Consider the following 18,240-nt stretch of genomic DNA (forward strand, 5'->3'; position numbering starts at 1 on the left):
CATTTGGCAAAACATGCCATACACGTAGTTAAAATGTCGTATACTTGTAAAGCGCACAGCTGCCCCAGCAAAGGGGCGTCCCGGCGCTGTATACCACTGGGGAACCCGTCCTGGCTTTCCCTGTGGGATGGTCCCTACTGGGAATCCCCAAGGTGGAGCCAGGCATCCCCGGCGTTGATGGGGCCGTTGTGGAGATTAGGCAAGCTAATGCCCAGAGTTGCCGAGTGGGACCCCAGGTTAGAGTAGGCACCGAGGCGAGAATTGTTGAGTCCGCTGACCCTGGTTCACGACCCTGCCGCATCGGGAATTGAACCCTGGTCCTGGGCCGACTTCTGCTCCCAGGTCTGCCGCCTCTAACCAGTGAGCCACACCACTCCACTAGTTAAAAGAATAATGACAACAAACTGTGAGATATTTAAATCAAATACATTATTAGGGGCAAGAAATTTACACATTAGGTAGTATGTAAGAGGAAGTTCAGGAGAAGGAAAAAATATTACTGATAAATGGTAAAATGGTGAATTTGGAGAATTAAGTGTAGGTCCCAGGTTAAGATCTCCAGTAATGGTTGAGGAGTTTATTTTTTTAGGTCGTTTTTTGAAACTGCAATATGAAGGGTTACAGTACAGGCTTATTGGGAGGGAGTTGCAGATGATAGGGGCATTTCCAGAGAAGGAACGTGATTGTGTGGATTTCTTTTTATGCAGTGGTGGGATTAGAAGGAAGGTGTTGGGGATTCTTAGAGTTCGAGTGGTGCCTGCAATGAGGAGTTTCTTGGAGAGGTACTCAGGGGTGTTTTGGTGGAGGATTTTATGAGTGATGCAGGCAGTTGTGTAGGCAGATCTACCTTCAATAGGGAGCCATTTAAGAGATTTGAGAGCTACAAGCCTACCCTGTCTACCAGAGGAGGCAATATCAGAACCCTCCTAAACAGGTGTGAATGCAAGTGGATCCCTTTATGCAACTCAGTGAATCATGGCCTTAACACCATTGATCAATGGAACAGTACTATTGCTATCTGATATCATGTTACTCCATAGACACTGCGATTTGACTGCCAACCCTAACTGATTTTGGCACCACTCTGGCTCCTCACCCTGAGAACATTCTCATTGCACTGAGTTCATTACTCACTATGTCCAATTGACTCCTCCTATACCCTACCTTTCCTATCTCCTGTTCTGGTAACGTCTATGTACAATTCTATTTATAGCACTACGTTTGTTAATCCATTTACCTTAAAGTACCTATATGACTTCACTGGCCCAATGCCTCTCCCTCCTAATAAACATGATTGACGGTTACCTTCGGTAGAACTGTTCGCTATGACACATTTCCTGACACTTCTCTCCTGTTTTATTCTCAGTACAATGTATACATAACCTGTTATACTCTGTTCGATTCAATTGTTTCTTAGCATGTCCGGTGTTCACCTTCTGCAATTTCCTCCACAGTGACAAGCAACCTGACGTCAACTGTTGTGTTTTTCCGAGGTTAAATATGTATTTCACTTCATTTATGTATATCCCATGATTTACCGGCATTGAAACACTTTTTCCACATGTTTTCCCCAGGCTTTGCTTTCACAAACCTTTACCTTCCCCTCCCACCTCCTCTTCCCCGCCCACCTGCGTCACCCATGGCCTTCACTCCCCGCCCCCGATACACTCACGTGACCACGTGACGTGCCTACCCCGGAAGCGGCCGCGCTTTCTTCACCATCGGCTCCCCCACCGACGGTGCTCAGCACACAGACGTGGCGAGTCCATGCCTTCTCCGCTGCTGCATTTATTCAGCCTGAGGTAAGCCGCCCCGCCGCTCCGTACCCCTATGATGCTATGTTATCCTTCGAGTGGCGCCATCCCTAAGTTCCCTGCTCCCTTATTGTTTCAGGCTTCCAAATACCCGGGCACAGCCCACGGAATCCCTCCACTCCGGCACAATTGTTTTTTGCCACTGAAGTCCGGATTTGATTGGCACCCGCTAAGAGATTGGTATCCTCAGCCAGGTAATACGGCAATCCCACATTGCTTTAGGGCATTGACTCGCTTACGTTCTTGCGCTCACTCCGAACCTTGTTCCCCGTTCCCGCAGGTTCCTTCTCCTAAGACGTCAGCTGCCCACCACTTATCTGAGCCGTCTTGGCCACTCTGGAACCCACCAGGTATCCCGTGCCTTTCTACTTGCCTCCTTCAGTCACCCCCCACCCACATACCGCATGCCCCCTCTAGATGTAACCCCTTTTTTCGCTTTAACTCCCCGGCCAACAGTCCTCACACTGTATCCCTATGGTACACGTTATCGAACGCTGCGTCCCTATGGCACACGTTATTGGAGAAGCACCGACTCTCCTTACTGGCCCACCTGCCTCCGCCCACAGTCCTCTGCATCCAGCCCAATAATATCATTTGAAACACTCCACCCACAGCCTTCCTCCCCGGCTCACACGACTGCCCCTTTCCTTCCAGGAGATCTGTTTCACACCACGAGCTATCATAGGCCTCTGTCCATCCTGCGCCAAATATACCCCGCAGCTTCACTGGTTCAATAGGAACTGCAGCATCTACCTTCCTTGATCTTTAAGGTCTCCTCCCCTAGGACACTCCGTGGGGGTCCTACCTCTCTCATCCTCACCACCACACTCTCTCACTTCCCAACTTCACCACCTGCACCCACCACCCCCTCTTTACGCACGCACTCCGCCCCATACTCACGGGCTCCTCAATTTCAGCTCCTACACCCTCCTGCCCTTTGCGTCACCTCCCGCCGTCCTCCTTCCTCTCCCAACCCTTACCCTCTCAATTTCCTCCCTGTACAGCACCGTTTTTAATGACACCCTGGTCCTGAAGATGATCCTGAGCAAAGAGGATCGAAACGTCGTCGACCGTTCAGCGCAATTGATGGCGCATTTCCCAGTGTGGCTCTGTTAAATAATCTGTCAAATCCTCCAGGAAACCCTCATTACAAATCATTGTCTTGAGCCACATTGTTCACTTGATACACTGTATATATTCAAGCACCTTTACACCATGCGCCGTTCCTGCTGATCACAATTGTCAATTGCGTCGCCACTTCTTGTGTCACTTACACATTTAGAGCACCAAGTCCAATTCGGGTTGTTTGATATTTGTTTACGTACAGTGCTGGTACAACTGTATATATTATTTTCTGTTCTTTAATTATACAATGCCATGAGCACGTTTCTAAAAACCACTAATTGAGTCTCCTTGTCTCTGTTCACGTAATGCTTCATGCATACATGTCAACTCGCCTTTCATAATAATACCAGTTGAGATATTGTTTGTTTATCCTCATGTAATGTACCTCCCCTGATCTCAACGTGGTTTATGGGTCATACTCCTGTAGTTTATTACAACAACGCATAACAGGAGCAGTGCAGGCACCAGTGAACACGAGGCCGACTTCCCCGGACCCCAAAGTCACCCAGCTGGAAGGGAAACCCTCCCACACAGTGTCCATGTCCGATAAATTTGACAAAGTCTTGGGGGCAATTGAGCACTCAAGAGCGACTATGGAAAACAGATTTGGAGAATTGGACACAGACCTTAACCTGCTCGGAGACGACCACATGAAGACAAAGTTAAGCAAGGGGAAAAGACGCTCCAAATCATAGAACCGCAAGTGCAGTCACAGCATGACGCCCTGAAAGACCTTCAATCTAGGTTAAAGAGCCTAGAAAACAAAGCTGACGACTCAGAATCTACCGGAGGAGGTGGAAGGGTCTAACCCTATTCGTTACATTGAAGCCTGGATCAAAACGTTCACCTAGGCAAAAGACTTGACGCCCTTCTTCTCTGTAGAGAGAGCGTACCGGGTCCCAGCCCGCAAGACCCCCCCCCGGATCATCGCCCCTGCCGTTCCTATTGAAACTGCTCCATCATCAAGACAGAGACACTGTTCTCCGGGCCGCTAGACAAAATGGGCCGCTGCGAGTGGAAGACAAGCATGCCATGTTATTCCCAGACTATTACTGTGCTGTCCAGCAACAAAGGGCCACGTTTCTAGCGGTCAAACAAACCTTATGCCAAAAGAACATACAGTATGCACTCTTATTTCCTGCTCGCCTCAAAATCATGCATGACGGAACTGCACACTTATTTACGGATCCTGCGGATGCGAGCCCATGGGTGGAACAAAGGCTAGCAAACCTTGGTGAAAGCGGGAACACACGCAGTCATCGACCCTCTGGACGTCAATGGCGGCAGCACAGAAGAGTCACCCTTATACAACTGAGCCCACGATCTGATCTCTCCGCAAAAAACTCTCCTAACCTTGAGCAAATCATAGCAGAGCGCAGGAAAGCACTGCAAGCGGCCACAGTGGTGGGATCGACGAGGAAAAGTTCAGATGGAGAAAAGAGCCCATATCTCTTCACCTCAGAGGAGAAAGTCAGCGATGCAAACACTTCACGAGATGGCTCAGTTACACATCAGATAGTGACTCCTCAAACGGCGGACACATTGATATGATAATCGCTCTGCTGTGAGGCGACCACGGGATGAAGTATCCTATGTGATCTAAATATCCAGTTAGAGAACACAGACATGAATAAGGGGGACTGCGTGTAAGGGATCCTGAACATTATTGGACTGTATATCGTACTGGAGTACCACGTGTGGGAGGTGGTGGGGGCAAATCCCCCTAGGTATCCCTAGTCTACAGTCTAATAGCGGGTAGCCGTAGCGTCAGCGGTTGGCGAAGACGTACAGTCACACCCCTCAAATAACGAACTAAAGACAGTACACGATGTGTAGTTTGGACGTATTGCCTCGAGCCATAGGTCCCACAAGTTGGGAATGTTTCCCATGGTTCAGTTCTACTTTCCCCCTTTCCTCAAGTTCCCCAATTACCCCCTGCGAAATACACAAGCAGCACTGGGACCTTGATGCCCTTTCTGGGCTAAGTCTGCGCGTTATAAAACCTTTTTCATTCATTCATTCATTCATTCATTCATATATAAAAGTGGTGGGTATGGTAGAGGCGGGACACAGGGGTCCAGTGGGAGATCATATGCTTAGATACTAACCGACATTGCCACCAAAATCCCTAACTCAGACGTAAATATTATTACGTTAAACGTCAGGGGTATGAACACAGCACATAAGAGATATGCCGTCTACGAATATGTAAAGAGACAACAGGCACAGATAGCTTTCCTACAGGAGACACACCTGAAAGCGATAGAAGTGGATCGCCTGCGTAGGAAGTGGCAGGGTATTATATGTGCTACCACATACTTTTGCTAGCGGCGCCCTAATTTGGATTAGGCCCGGGATCCCTTTAAAGGAACAGACACGTATTGTAGACAAAGAAGGACGATATACCTTATTAGAGGGATTGTTAGACAACAACCTATACTATTAGTGAGTATATACGCTCCTAATGTAGAGCAAGAAAAATTCTGGCATCACCTTACGGGAGTGTTAACCCCAAACACCTTGATTCAATGGCTCCTAGGGAGCGATTACAACTGCACCCTGGACCATCACTTATATAGATCCCAACCCCAGTCAGCGCAGTAACCTGCACACAAATAGATGGACCTGTATCACACATGGGTAAAACACTGGCCATTAGCGGATGTGTGGTGGGAGCGGAACCCTGACACTAAGCTGTATTCCTTCCACTCCATCCCACACAATCTACGAGTGCAGCTTGATAGATTTCTCTGCTCCACAACAATACTCCCTAGAATCCAGCACACAGGCAAAGTACTATCTGATCACAACGCCCGCATAGTGACCCTCTGGTGGAAGCCACCTCGACCCCCCCGTACCCACCTCGAAACTACAGCGAGACTGCCTCACAGACCAAGTGTTTCGCCATGAACACAGGGATTATATCCAAGACCACTTCATACTAAACACCGGCACAGCAACGTTGAGACTGATAGAATGGGATGCATTCAAAGTTGTCACCAGAGGGCATTGCATACAACAAATAGTGGGGGTACGTAAAACACTCAAAAGTTCATTACAGAGCACTGAAACAGCACTAGAGGCTTTAACAAAAAAAACAGATAGGGCGAAGCCACTCTAGCTCAAGTGGCAGCAACCAAGACTTTCCATACAGAGGCCATGAGGGATATTTGTAAATGTAACTTTAGGGTATATGCTACCAAGATGAATAAAGAAGGCAATAGAGCCGGGATGCTTCTGCCGTGGTTAGCCAAGCAAGACGCAGATCTAAAACCGATCATGGAAATCACAGACAAGACCGGGACCCCTCGACACCCACAGGTAGATATTTTGCGTGTTTTTTATGACTATTATTTGGGTATCTATCAGGCTCGAGCGCAGGGAGAACACCACATGATAACCCAATTCCTATGCCCATTGCCCATTCCCCGCATCTCCTCCGCAGACAAAAAAAGCCTTAGAAATGAAAATCACATCGCCCAAGCAATCAGAGCCTTAGCGGCCAACAAAGCACCAGGAATGGACGGCATCCCATTAGAATACTATAGCACCTTCTCAGCTCACCTGGTTCCCCGGGTTGTAGCCATGTATACAGACATGCTGAAAAGGGGAGAGCTCCCAGGCTCACTTAGGGAATCCATCCTAGTCACATTTCCAAAACCACACAGAGATCCAACACTCCCCTCTTCATACAGACCAATAACATTGCTAAATGCAGACTGTAAAATACGATGACAGTTTTTTTGCAGACCGTTATACCCAATTACTCTCACTGTTGCTCCACCCAGACCAATGCGGGTGCGTCCCAGGGTGTAACACCTCTCAGAATATAAGCAGGCTGTTCCATGTTCAAGACAGGGCAAGTACATAGTTCCCCAGTGCAGCATGTCTGATTCTAGACCTTGAAAAGGCCTTTGACACTTTGTTGTGGCTCTATGTATTTGCTGTCCTCTGCAGAATAAATATAGGACCTACGCTGCTGGTGTATACATGGCTCCTATATACAGGCCTAACTTCGCGGGTGAGAATAGGCAAATACATTTCTGCCCCATTCCCGATAGAGAGGGGTACAAGGCAGGGGTGTCCCTTGTCCCCCATCCTATTTGCCCTGGCAGTAGACCCCCTGGCGATACGTTTGTGTCGGGAGGGTGAGGCGTGGGGTATCCCGGTAGCAGACACGGTGCACTGCGTATCACTGTACGCAGACGACCTCCTGATATATGTCCGGGACGTCACGTGCGGTCTCGTCCCCATGTGGACAACATTGCAGGACTTTGCGGAGGCCTCAGGCCTCAAAGTCAATTGGGATAAGTCAACAATTTACCCATTGAGCCCCCACTTGGCCCCTCTCGACATATCATTTGGAGCTCAGAAAATTGCCTGGAGTACTGCGGCGCCTCGGTATCAGGGGTGAAATTGTACCACTACCTCAAAGACCTATACAAAGGGAACCACCGTCAGGTGTTGGCTGGGATACGAACAGCGGTGGGCTTCTGGAAAACATTGCCCTTAGCCCCCATCGGACGAGTAGCCCTTGCCAAAATGATCATGGTCCCCAGACTACTCTACCACTTCACTAACCTCCCGGTGATACCACCTCTCCCTTTCTTCCGGGAGCTGAATACACTTCTCACTACATTGATACGGGGATATTGTTGACATAGGGTATCCTTAACTACACTATACTTACCCACAAATCAAGGAGGGATGTGAGCACCATCCTTTGAAGCATACTTCTTAGCGGATCAACTCCAGTGGTTATCGCACTGGACGGCAGAGCATCATATAGGAGAAACAATTACTGAAGAAGGCCGTGTACCTCTCCCGGCTATCTGGGGATTGCTCATGCCAGGTACCAAGCCATTACGTACTTACCCCTTGCAGGTGTCCATAGCCCGCGGGTGCATGAAGAAAATCCATGGCATTTCTAAAGAGAAGACCCTACACTCACCTCTACTCCCATTGGCAGGGTTCCCCCGAAAGGATAAATACTACACGACCCGAACCGTTTAGATCTGGACCGAGTACGCAATCACAGAGATGTTCGAAGATGGCCAGCTGCAGACGTACGCCCAAATAGTTGAAAATTATGACCTCCCACAGGGCCAATTCCTACTACACAGACAACTCTTAGACAGTGGCCATCAATACTGGGATGTAAATGAGGGGGAACCCTCCACACATCCGGTGCTTCTTCAATTCTGCATATGGGAGCGGGTAGACACCTAGTTACTTGGCTCTATAAAGTCGTCCGGGATCTAATCCTCAACCCTCTACACTTGTTATGGCAGGTGTGGAAAAATGAAATAGGACCGGTATTTAATGATAAATAATGGTAGAAGGCACTAGAACACGTGTTTCAAAAACATCCAATTGATTATTCACCACAGAGCATACCTCACACCACACCGCCTTCACTGTTTTTACCCCGATACTCACTTTGCATGCCCTCGTTGCCAGACCCCTGAGGTGGACTTCAAGCACATTTTTTGGGATTGCCATACTGTCTAACAGTGCTGGAACACAGTACACCGAACACTCCAAGCGACGAAAAACATTATGACCATATCCACATGGGAAGCATGAGCCCTCGGAATCTTCCTTAGACGAAAATCCGAAAAGGTACCCTCTGACGCAGGGACCCTCTGACGCAGCTTGTGTAGGTGCTGTTAAAAAATGGGGCTGCGGTGGAAGAAGAGGTACTAAGGGAGGAGGAAGTGAAGGGAATTCTCAAACATCACATTTCCCTGGAATGGGCACAATTATTATACCAATTTACGCATGAAACAGCGCACACAGACTCGCCTATGGCCTCCCGATCACAGACCCCGCTCCTATCCCCCATAGGACCGACAGGCCAGTGATGTGTGGGAGCTACACCAGATAATCCCATGTGCTATGCTGAGACGAACTACTACATCCTCCCCACGTACATGACACCAAACTGGGAAATGACAAAACAACCAGCCGCACACAGGTGTACATCGCTATATACTCCAACAGCTCCCCAATAACCTTCCTAGTTTACTGCCCAAAAAGTTGATGGTTCTTCCTCAGCTTCCTCATCTGCAGTTCTGAAACCGATGGTTTTTCTCATGGGAATGCCTTCCTTAAAATCGCATATATGACAGCAGTAGAATGTAACGGTGGGGGATACACCATTAATCCACGGTCATGGGGAACTCATCTGACCAAGCTCTAACAAACAGAAACAGCATCGGGCAAGGGGGTAGCGCTCAGAATACTCTACTGTGCTATACTCAATGTTTGTCATCTACCATAATGTAGTAACCTCTATGATCTATAGTCACTGTTCGACTTCTTGTACATGCTTGTCGTTTTGTCACAATGGTATCTTCATTTGTAACATGAAATGCTAAATACCAATAAAAATATGTAAATAAAAAAAAACTGAGAAGAACATGTAGAGGATGAATCAGGAAAAGAAGAGGTTCGGCTTGGTCAGTCAACTGCGTTAAGAGTAGAATCAACAGTACTCTCCGGTGGGAGTAGGCTCTATAGAAAGTGTAGACACCAATAAAGCTGAGATCTGGTCCTCATTCACATGATTATTTTGCGCTGACGGTGGAGAGAACCTCAATCTAATAGCAGTATTGTTGTATACAATAAGATTACATGTTCTAAGTTCCATGCCTATGAGATCTTGTACGAGCTTTGCACTCTTCAGTGAGACCGTTATTACGCCGTTTAGGGCTTACAATGTCAGAACGAATGATGGAAAGAGAATTTTATTTCAATCTGAACAGATAAAGAACTTTATTGATGAGCATCTTGGTATCTTCAAAAACTTCTCTGTCCAGCTTGGGTAGCAAAGACAAATGCACAGACCTTTCATTCTCTCACTCTCTCTAACATGCGACTTGGATGTAGAGGGATGTGATACAGTGGGGAATTTACTCTAGGTTGAGAAACAGTCATTCACAGTCATATCCGCTTGAAGTAAATTTGGCAGATGGAGGCTCTCTTTAGTCCATGTAGCTGATTGTACAGTACCAGATGAGAGACATGCGTCCCCATGCATAGGCTAGAATAGGGATGACTCATCGCCCTGGTTTAAATTGGATTTAACCTGGTTGGTCCCTACATGTGGGACAGGGACTGTCGAGGTGCTATTGGAATCACAGGTATACATTGTGGCTTGACTTAAAGTAACCATTCCTCCTTTCTTCTCAGCTCTATAGGCATAACCATCTCTTGGGCCAATGCAAGAAACCCCCTGAACAAGTTTGGAGAGGCTTACATGAGCAGTAGCAGGCAGCCACAACCAACCCCTTGAGATCATCTAACTTACGGTGCAAGGAGTTTAAATCTGCATTGCTGAATGATGTAGACGAGATAACGTCATACAACGCAGATGGTACAATAATTGCAGAATTCATGGGCAGGTCAAGTTGTTGTATAGAAAGGGAGCCATGCGCTTGGCTGGGCATATTGTCAACCACTAAGCTATAGTACCTATTTGCACAAGGTGCATTAGGAACTACATAAACCATTGGTGATAAAGGTGGCTCAGGTGAAGAAGTGGTAATCAGTGGAACCTCATCCACAAGCGTTGTCCACTCAGTATTTCCTGCTGGCTTTATGCCCCTTTTCTTAAACATTTCAGGGACTTTGGTTGCACATTGGGACCCTCTAAGTGTTGCAGTATCAGTTCTAATAATAGATTCCACTACCTCTTTTAAGTGTTCAATATCATCAAGTGTGCAATTCCCACTCGCAGAAAGGTCAGTACCAGAGCCAATGGTGAAAGTTTTCTTTGTCCTCTTGACGTTTGTTTTGGAAGGCTTATGTTTTCCCATGCTAAAAGACAAGTAATACCACATGCTATTCTTGATAAGTGATTTTAAGCAGGGGAAATTCAGAGGAACATGTCTTACTCACAGGATTACTATGTCCATGGCACTCCGAATAACCAGTCAAAAAGGGTGGTTCCAGTCGGGCCTCCTCAGGGCACTGATGGGCAAATATGGGCCAGGTCTTCATTCAGGCGCTTGCTAGGGTGCGACCTGCATGCTTCCAATGCTGCGGGACTCAGTTTGCACTTAAGAGTGCATTGTCCTGCTCTGGCCCCGCCTACAGCACTCTGAAGTCTGGGGGATGAATTCCCACCCCAGATGACCATTTAGGAAAACAAAGTTCAAGGCCCCCGCTGTTGCTCAAGCCTGTCCTGTGGGACTCTTAAGCTGGTGCTTAAGAGCGCATCGTCCTGGCCTGACCCCGCCCACAGTATGCTGAAGTCTAGGGAACAAACGCCCACCCCAGATGACTTTAGGGGAAACAAAGTTCAAGGCCTCCGCTGTTGCTCAAGCTTGCACTGCGGGACTCAGCTGGCACTTAAGAGTGCTCCATCCTGGCCCAGCCCACAGCATGCTGAAGTCTGGTGGATTTAGTCCCACCCCAGATGAACATAGGGGAAAACATAATGTCTGTAATTTATCCTACATGTGAAGCGCTCTGATACCCACGGGTCTTGTTCGCGCTATACAAAACTCTATAAATAAAAAGTTCAAGACCCCTGCTGTTGTTCACGGCCACGCTGCAGGACTCAACTGGCGCTTAAAAAATATGTCGTCCTGGCCTGGCCCTGCCCAAAGCACGCTGAAGTCCGGTGGACAAAGACCCACCCCAGATGACCGTAGGAGAAAACAAAGTTCAAGGTCCCCGCAGATGCTTGCACTGTGGGACTGAGCGGACTCTTAAGAGCACTTCTTCCTGGCCTGGCCCTACCCACAGCAGGCTGTAGCCTGGGGGATGAAGTCCTACCCCTGATGACCTTAGGGGAAAACAAAGTTCAAAACCCCCGCTGTGCCTCACGCAGGTGCTGCGAGTCTCAGCTAGCGCTCAAGAGCGTGTCCTCCTGGCCTGGTACCGCCCACGGCATGCTCAAGTCTAGGAGATGAAGTCCCACCTTAGATGACCGTAGGGAAAAACAAAGTTAAAGGCTCCCGCTGGTGCTCCACTTCCTTCTCCCTTCTGCGCCCCAGTGCTGCAACAGACACGCACCTCCAACTTACACCCTAGAATTTCGTTATTGACTATTTCGGGCAGCTAGGCTGTTGTTGTGGGGAGGGCAAAACATTCCTAGTCTGCGTCCGTAGCGCAATCGGATGTAGAGGCTCTAAGACAGATGGGGTGCTGCTTCCTATTGTTGAGAGTTGTGGAACCTTTGAGGCCTCTAATTTCTTATCCATCACATGAAGGCAGGTGACTAGGGGGCGCGTTCTATCGTTGTTATGTGCTTGAATTTCTCTATACAGATCTCTATGAAGTTGGTCATTAGCAGTAGGCTAGGTGCTTGGAGACCCTCTTTTATCTAGTGGGACGTGAGTGGGATTGGTAAGTCGCTACACTCAGAGGACTTGTCAAGTAATAAGCTTGGTTGGGTAAAATGTAAAGGGCCAGGAACCCTCTCTTCCTTGCTGGTTGATTTAGCATGGGTTACCCTCTTAGGCTTAGTGCCTCTTTCTACACCTCTCTTGCCTCTTTATGCACTTTTCTAGCTTCTTTCTGCACTTCTATTGCTTCTTTCTGTACCTCTCTTGCTTTTTTCTGCAACCTTTTTGCCTCTTTCTTTAGCCCTCTTCCCTCTTTCTGCACTTCTCTTGCCTCTTTCTGTACTTCTCATGCATCCTTCTGTACTTCTCTTGCCTCTTGCTACATCTCTGTTGCATCTTTCTGCACTTCACGTCTCTTGCTTCCTTCTGCACCCCTCTTGCTTCTTCCTGCACTCATTTTCTAACTTTCTGCACCTCTCTTGCCTCTTTCTATACCTCCCTTGCCTCTTTCTGCACCTTTCTTGCTTCTTTCTTCACTTCTCTTGTTTCTTTCTTCATCTTTCATACTTTTTCTGCATTAGTCTGGCCTCTTTCTGTTTTTTCTCTTGCTTGTTTCTGCATCTTCCTATTTTTGCACTTCTATCGTCTCTTTCTTTGCCTCTCTTGCTTCTTTCTGCACCTTTCTTTCTCTTTATGTACCTCTCTTACCTCTTTCTGCACCTTTCTTCCTCTTTCTGCACCTCTCTTGCCTCTTTCTGCACTTCTCTTGCTTCTTTCTGCGCTTTCTTCCTCTTTCTGCATGTCTTACCTATGTAGGCATAGTTAGAAATTAGCATTTCAAAACCCTTAGACATTCACCGAAAAAAACACAGGTTTCCAGGAAGTTATATTTAGGAATTAGCATTTAAAAAAACCTCAGAAATACACTGAAAAATACACAGGTTTAAGGGACGATATAGTTAGCAATTTGCATTTTTAAAAACCTTAGAAATTCATGGAAAAAACAAAGGTTACAGGGACGTTATAGTTAGGGTGATATTTCACTTGCACAAAACCAGAGAAATTCACCTGTTATAGTAAGCTGAGCTAACTATAACTCACGCCCCGCAATGCACTGCTGATGATGTCACATATTACATCACTTATGACATGGTCAGTGACATCAGTGATGACATCTCAAATGGCATCTCTGATGACATCATCCACATAATCTCTGATGTACCTACTCACACCAAAATATAACCTATCATACACCCACCACAAATTTCAGACTACCATTCTTGAAACCATTGACACACCAATACCAGTACGTATATACCCACTTACTGATTGATAGGTCTACATATACATCTACTCACTCACCCGTATAGAAACTCATACAGCCAGTCACTCACCAATACAGCCACTGAAATATCCACTCATACAGCCAAATATACACTGTTAGTCACCCATAAAGCTAATCACACACCTCCTCACTCACCCAAACATTCTATCACACAGCCACTTACTCACTCATACAGAAACACAAACACACTCACTACTCGTACAGATACTAACAAATACTTACTTTCCATACAGTCGAAGATACAAGCACACCCTCACCCATGCAGCCACTCTCACAAACACTCACTTACACATACAGTCACTTATATACTCCAACACTCACAAATGCTGTCTTTCACATATGCATTTACTCACCTGTATACCACTGAGACATCCATTCACTCACCAACACAGCCATACACACACTCACTCGTCCATACAGTCCCTCACAGACACACTCATGAACCCATACACTGAGGGATTCACCCACTCATACATCAATGCAGGGAGTCACTCCCCCTCAACCACCCACACAGACACTCAGACACCCATACAGGTACTCAATCAATAACCCATATAGACACTCATGTATCTACTCACCAACCCAGGCAGCCACTTACACAGCAACTGACAGACTGATTCACAAAGATTAGTCACTCAATCATTCATTCACTAAGACACGTTTAATCACCCACTTATATAATCAGTCACATACGCATTAAATCATCCATACAGACACTCATACAACTAAGCATGGGCGGATCTAGTGGATCTCGCGTACGCGAATTTGCGGATTTACGGATTCGCAATCCGCGAAGATACGCGAACTCTCGCGGATTTGCGGATTTTCCCGTTTTCTGTGTTGGCGCGCGTTCGCGCCGATTTTGGGACAATTTCGCAATTGCGAACTTACTTTTCGGCTCGCAACGGCCGCGACTATGTTGTTTCTACGTCTGGTTTATCATCACAGGTTCACAGCACCCTCTGTTTCACCACTGCCACCCTCTGGGACACCCATGCCACCCTCTGGTACATCCTCACTGCCACCCATTAGGTTTGTTTATCACTGTAGTTTATGGGGGTGAAAAAAGCAAGCACACCTCCCCTACTTCAACTGCCATGAATTAATTTGGGGTTGATTAATGTGTCAGTTATTTAGAAAGTTCCAGTCTGGCTGGCACCTGCTTCCTTCCTTATCTGTAATTTGCTTTCTGTTGCAGTGAATTTTTTTTTCACAGGACCTTTATGGTCTACTTGTAGCTATTCTATGAGCCTGCTGTTTGGGTCATAGCAGGGTCATAGAATAGTTGCAAACTCTGGAGGGGCCCCTCAGGAAGCACTACAGTGAATGTTACAAATGTTAAGTTTGAACTTTTGCACCTGCTCATTGCTTTCAGTTTAGCAAAAATTGTTTTTTCTGCAATTTCGCGCGTTTTTTGGGGCGCGAATCCGTGCGAGATCGATTTCGGAAGCCGCGAATGCTTGCGAATACACACATTTTTTTTTTGCGACGTGTATGTTCGCGTGATTTTGTGCGTGTTCGCGAGGCGCTTGTAGCTATACGTTTGCCAAGTTACCCTAGCGGTCGTACACGGGCGCGGCCATCTTGTTTGCGTGACGTAATTCCGTTTCCGGCCGCTATGTGTAATCTCGCAAAGTGTGCTGCTCGCTAGTACAATTTCGCGCGTGCTCGCGAGGAAAATCTCGCGCGAACTTACCCATGCGGTTGGGAACGGGCGCGGCCATCTTGTTTCTCATTCATTGCTATGGTTCTGGGCACGCTTTCTGTATCCTCTCTGAATCTCTGCCATCCTTTGCTTGTTTGAAGTTTATTTGATCTATTTTACTTATTAATCTATCCCTCTATTTTTCTAGCTCTATATTTTTGTGTTTTCTGCTGCTTTTAGTTACTTTTAAACTACTTTTTTAAACTCTTTTCTTTTCTTCTTCACTATTCTATTTCTTCTTTATCATTTAACTTTATTTCTGCCCAGACCGTGGTAAAGGGAGCCGGGAAGCACCCTGAGAAGGGGAAGGGTCCCGCACCCCGTGACCGGCTCCCGTGCGGGCGTTTGAGGGGGGAGCAAGTGGTGCCACGGGAGATCTTTAGCGCGGAGGAGGTGGCCGCACTCATCTTCCACGTCCAGCGCCGCCTCCCCAAGACGATCCTGGGAGGCGGCAAGATCGCAACCAGCTATGGCATCCGGGAGCGCCGGAAGCGGTGGGAGAACGTGTGCCGGGCCATGTTTAAGCTCTCTGGGGTCCGGCGCACATATAACCAGGCCACCCACCGCTGGACAGATGTCATGGACCGGGAGCGGGACTTGCTGGACGCGCTCGGCGTAGAGGTCCCCGGGCTTGGTGAGTAGTAGTAGCTATTCATCACTACTCTGTTTTATCCGGCTCTGTCATTTGCAAATCTTTGTTCTTTACCAAGAGCAATAATGCTGCCGATTACATTGTAGGTAAATTATATTTCAAAATCTTCTATGCATTTCAGGTGCACTGCTCTCCTTCTCAGTAGCCTTGCTTGCTACTATGCTTATTTGTTTTGTGTTCATTTCATTGGCCTGAGAAATTATGTATGAGTGTAGTGTAAAGATAAGAACTGCGTAATGCTAGACACTAAGGGTCATATTTTCAATTACCGGCGCATCCCTGCAAAGTAGCAGGGGTGCGGCAGTAATTGAGTGCCATGCCACCACCACCCATTGGCCCAAAATGTCACAGAAGCCTTACGCATCTCTGCCGTAAAGGCGGCGCATTGCTGGAGTTGCGTGCCAACGATGGCGCAGCTCCAGCAATGCTCTGGGGTACCCTATCTCCCCAATGCTGCATCAAGCCGTACGTCGGCTTCAAGCGCGCAGGGTTTGAGTCATGCATCATTGTCCTAAAAGTGACTGATTGACATCTTGTAGATTTCCCTCAGCCACTTTTAGGATTCGTTCCTGCGCAGGTACGCCCTCCCTTGCGCCGGAACGCCCCCTGATGGCGCAGGGCTTTACAACGTGATGCATATATACGCCGCACCAACACCATGGCGAGTCTTTTGTTCTGCCGCTGCGTCACAAAAGTCATGCAACAATGGAGGAAAATGAGCCGCAAGGGACTTCTAAATCAGCCCCAACAGACTGAAGTCCAGTCCTTCCTTTAGACACATGGCTATAAGAAGAAATAGTGGCGGTGGTCGGTGGATTGATAGTTTGAGTATTCACTGATCTGCAAGCAGGATGGACTTTGTCTGTCACTTCGCGTGCTGCGGACTGCTGCCTGCCAGGCCTAGGCAAACCTCTTTAGTAGTCTGTTTATTGAGTTACATAGGAACTTTCTAAGTCAACGGTCCGCAAATCAGGCAATACGAATAACGTAGTATACCACATGAGATAGATCCCGTGGAATAGTTGTCTATCTATTTGCTATTTCTCCAAAATATTTTGTTATTGTTCTTTTGAAATGTTTGATTTGGTTGACAAATCTCATCCATGTTTTCTGGTCTTTCTTTCTTTCATGTTGTACATCAGCTCCCCCCAAGGGCAAGAGGACACAGGAGGAGGGTGCTGTTCAGGAGGATGCAGGCCAGGATCGGGCAGGCGAGGGCTTTGCTGGCCCCAGTAAGTTTAAATTTGAATAAAGAGTACCTATTTTTTCCTAGCGTTCCTCATTCGATTTTTTCTAAATCGTCTTTGATCTTCTTGTAGACTGGATATAAATTCTTATCCTGCCTCGAATATGACTCCATGTGGTATTACTAGATTATTCTTATTAGTCTGTCTGTGTAGCTAACTAAGATTGGACATTTGGCAATTCCATTGTACTCCCATTCTATTCAGCAATAGCTCTATGCACTGTCTCCTTACTGACTAGATAGTGTGGCAGAGTCATTTAGCTCCCGAAGTCACCGATGATTGATCCCCAATGATCTCTAGATTATCGTACGCAGGACAAGAGTACGGAGTCACAGTCAAGAAGTGTCAGAGGCACTCATGCTTGCAAAAATTCCAAAACCTTTAGCTCATCCACTCTAGTCTGGAGGACCAAAAACCACAGAGTCTATTTAAGTTTAAAAGCTTTATTAAAAGTAAACACATTTATTAAAATCTACTTTGTCATAAAACTATTTAACTGAAAACGTAAAAGTGCTTAGTGCTGACGATTAATTGGACACATTTCTTGTGGTCGAGCCGAGCTCTCACCTGGTTTGAACTTGATCCTGGTCGTGTTCTTAGGAGTCAAGCTTCTGTCTGTTAGGAGAAAAAGTGGTGCGTGTTAAAAATAAAAAGCAAGCATTCATCAGTTGTGCATAAAAGTGCAGCAAGACAACAGTCTTCCCTGGAAAAAGGGACATTTTTACTTTAGAGTAGACAGTCACAAATTATTACATTGTATTCTGTTTTTTTAACATTTCTTTATTACTCCTAGACCAAATATTATATAGTAGTGAGTGGTGTATTCTAACATTCTTAAATGTACTTTGTAGGTGGAACATCTGGTGACGGGGCCAGCGCGGAGGTGGCGGTGTTGGGCGAGGACTCGGAGGACTCTGGGGAGGAGGCGGTGCAAGAGCCGACGGACGGTCCTGTGGGGGTTCGCACGGTGGTGGCGGGAACAGCTAAGCTATATATTCCTTACTTATTGAGATTAAAGACTGCATAGTGTGCTTTCTGCACGGGTGTATTACAAAT

This window comes from Lissotriton helveticus, chromosome 10 (genome assembly GCF_964261635.1).
Source record: "Lissotriton helveticus chromosome 10, aLisHel1.1, whole genome shotgun sequence".
Lineage (NCBI taxonomy): Eukaryota > Metazoa > Chordata > Amphibia > Caudata > Salamandridae > Lissotriton > Lissotriton helveticus.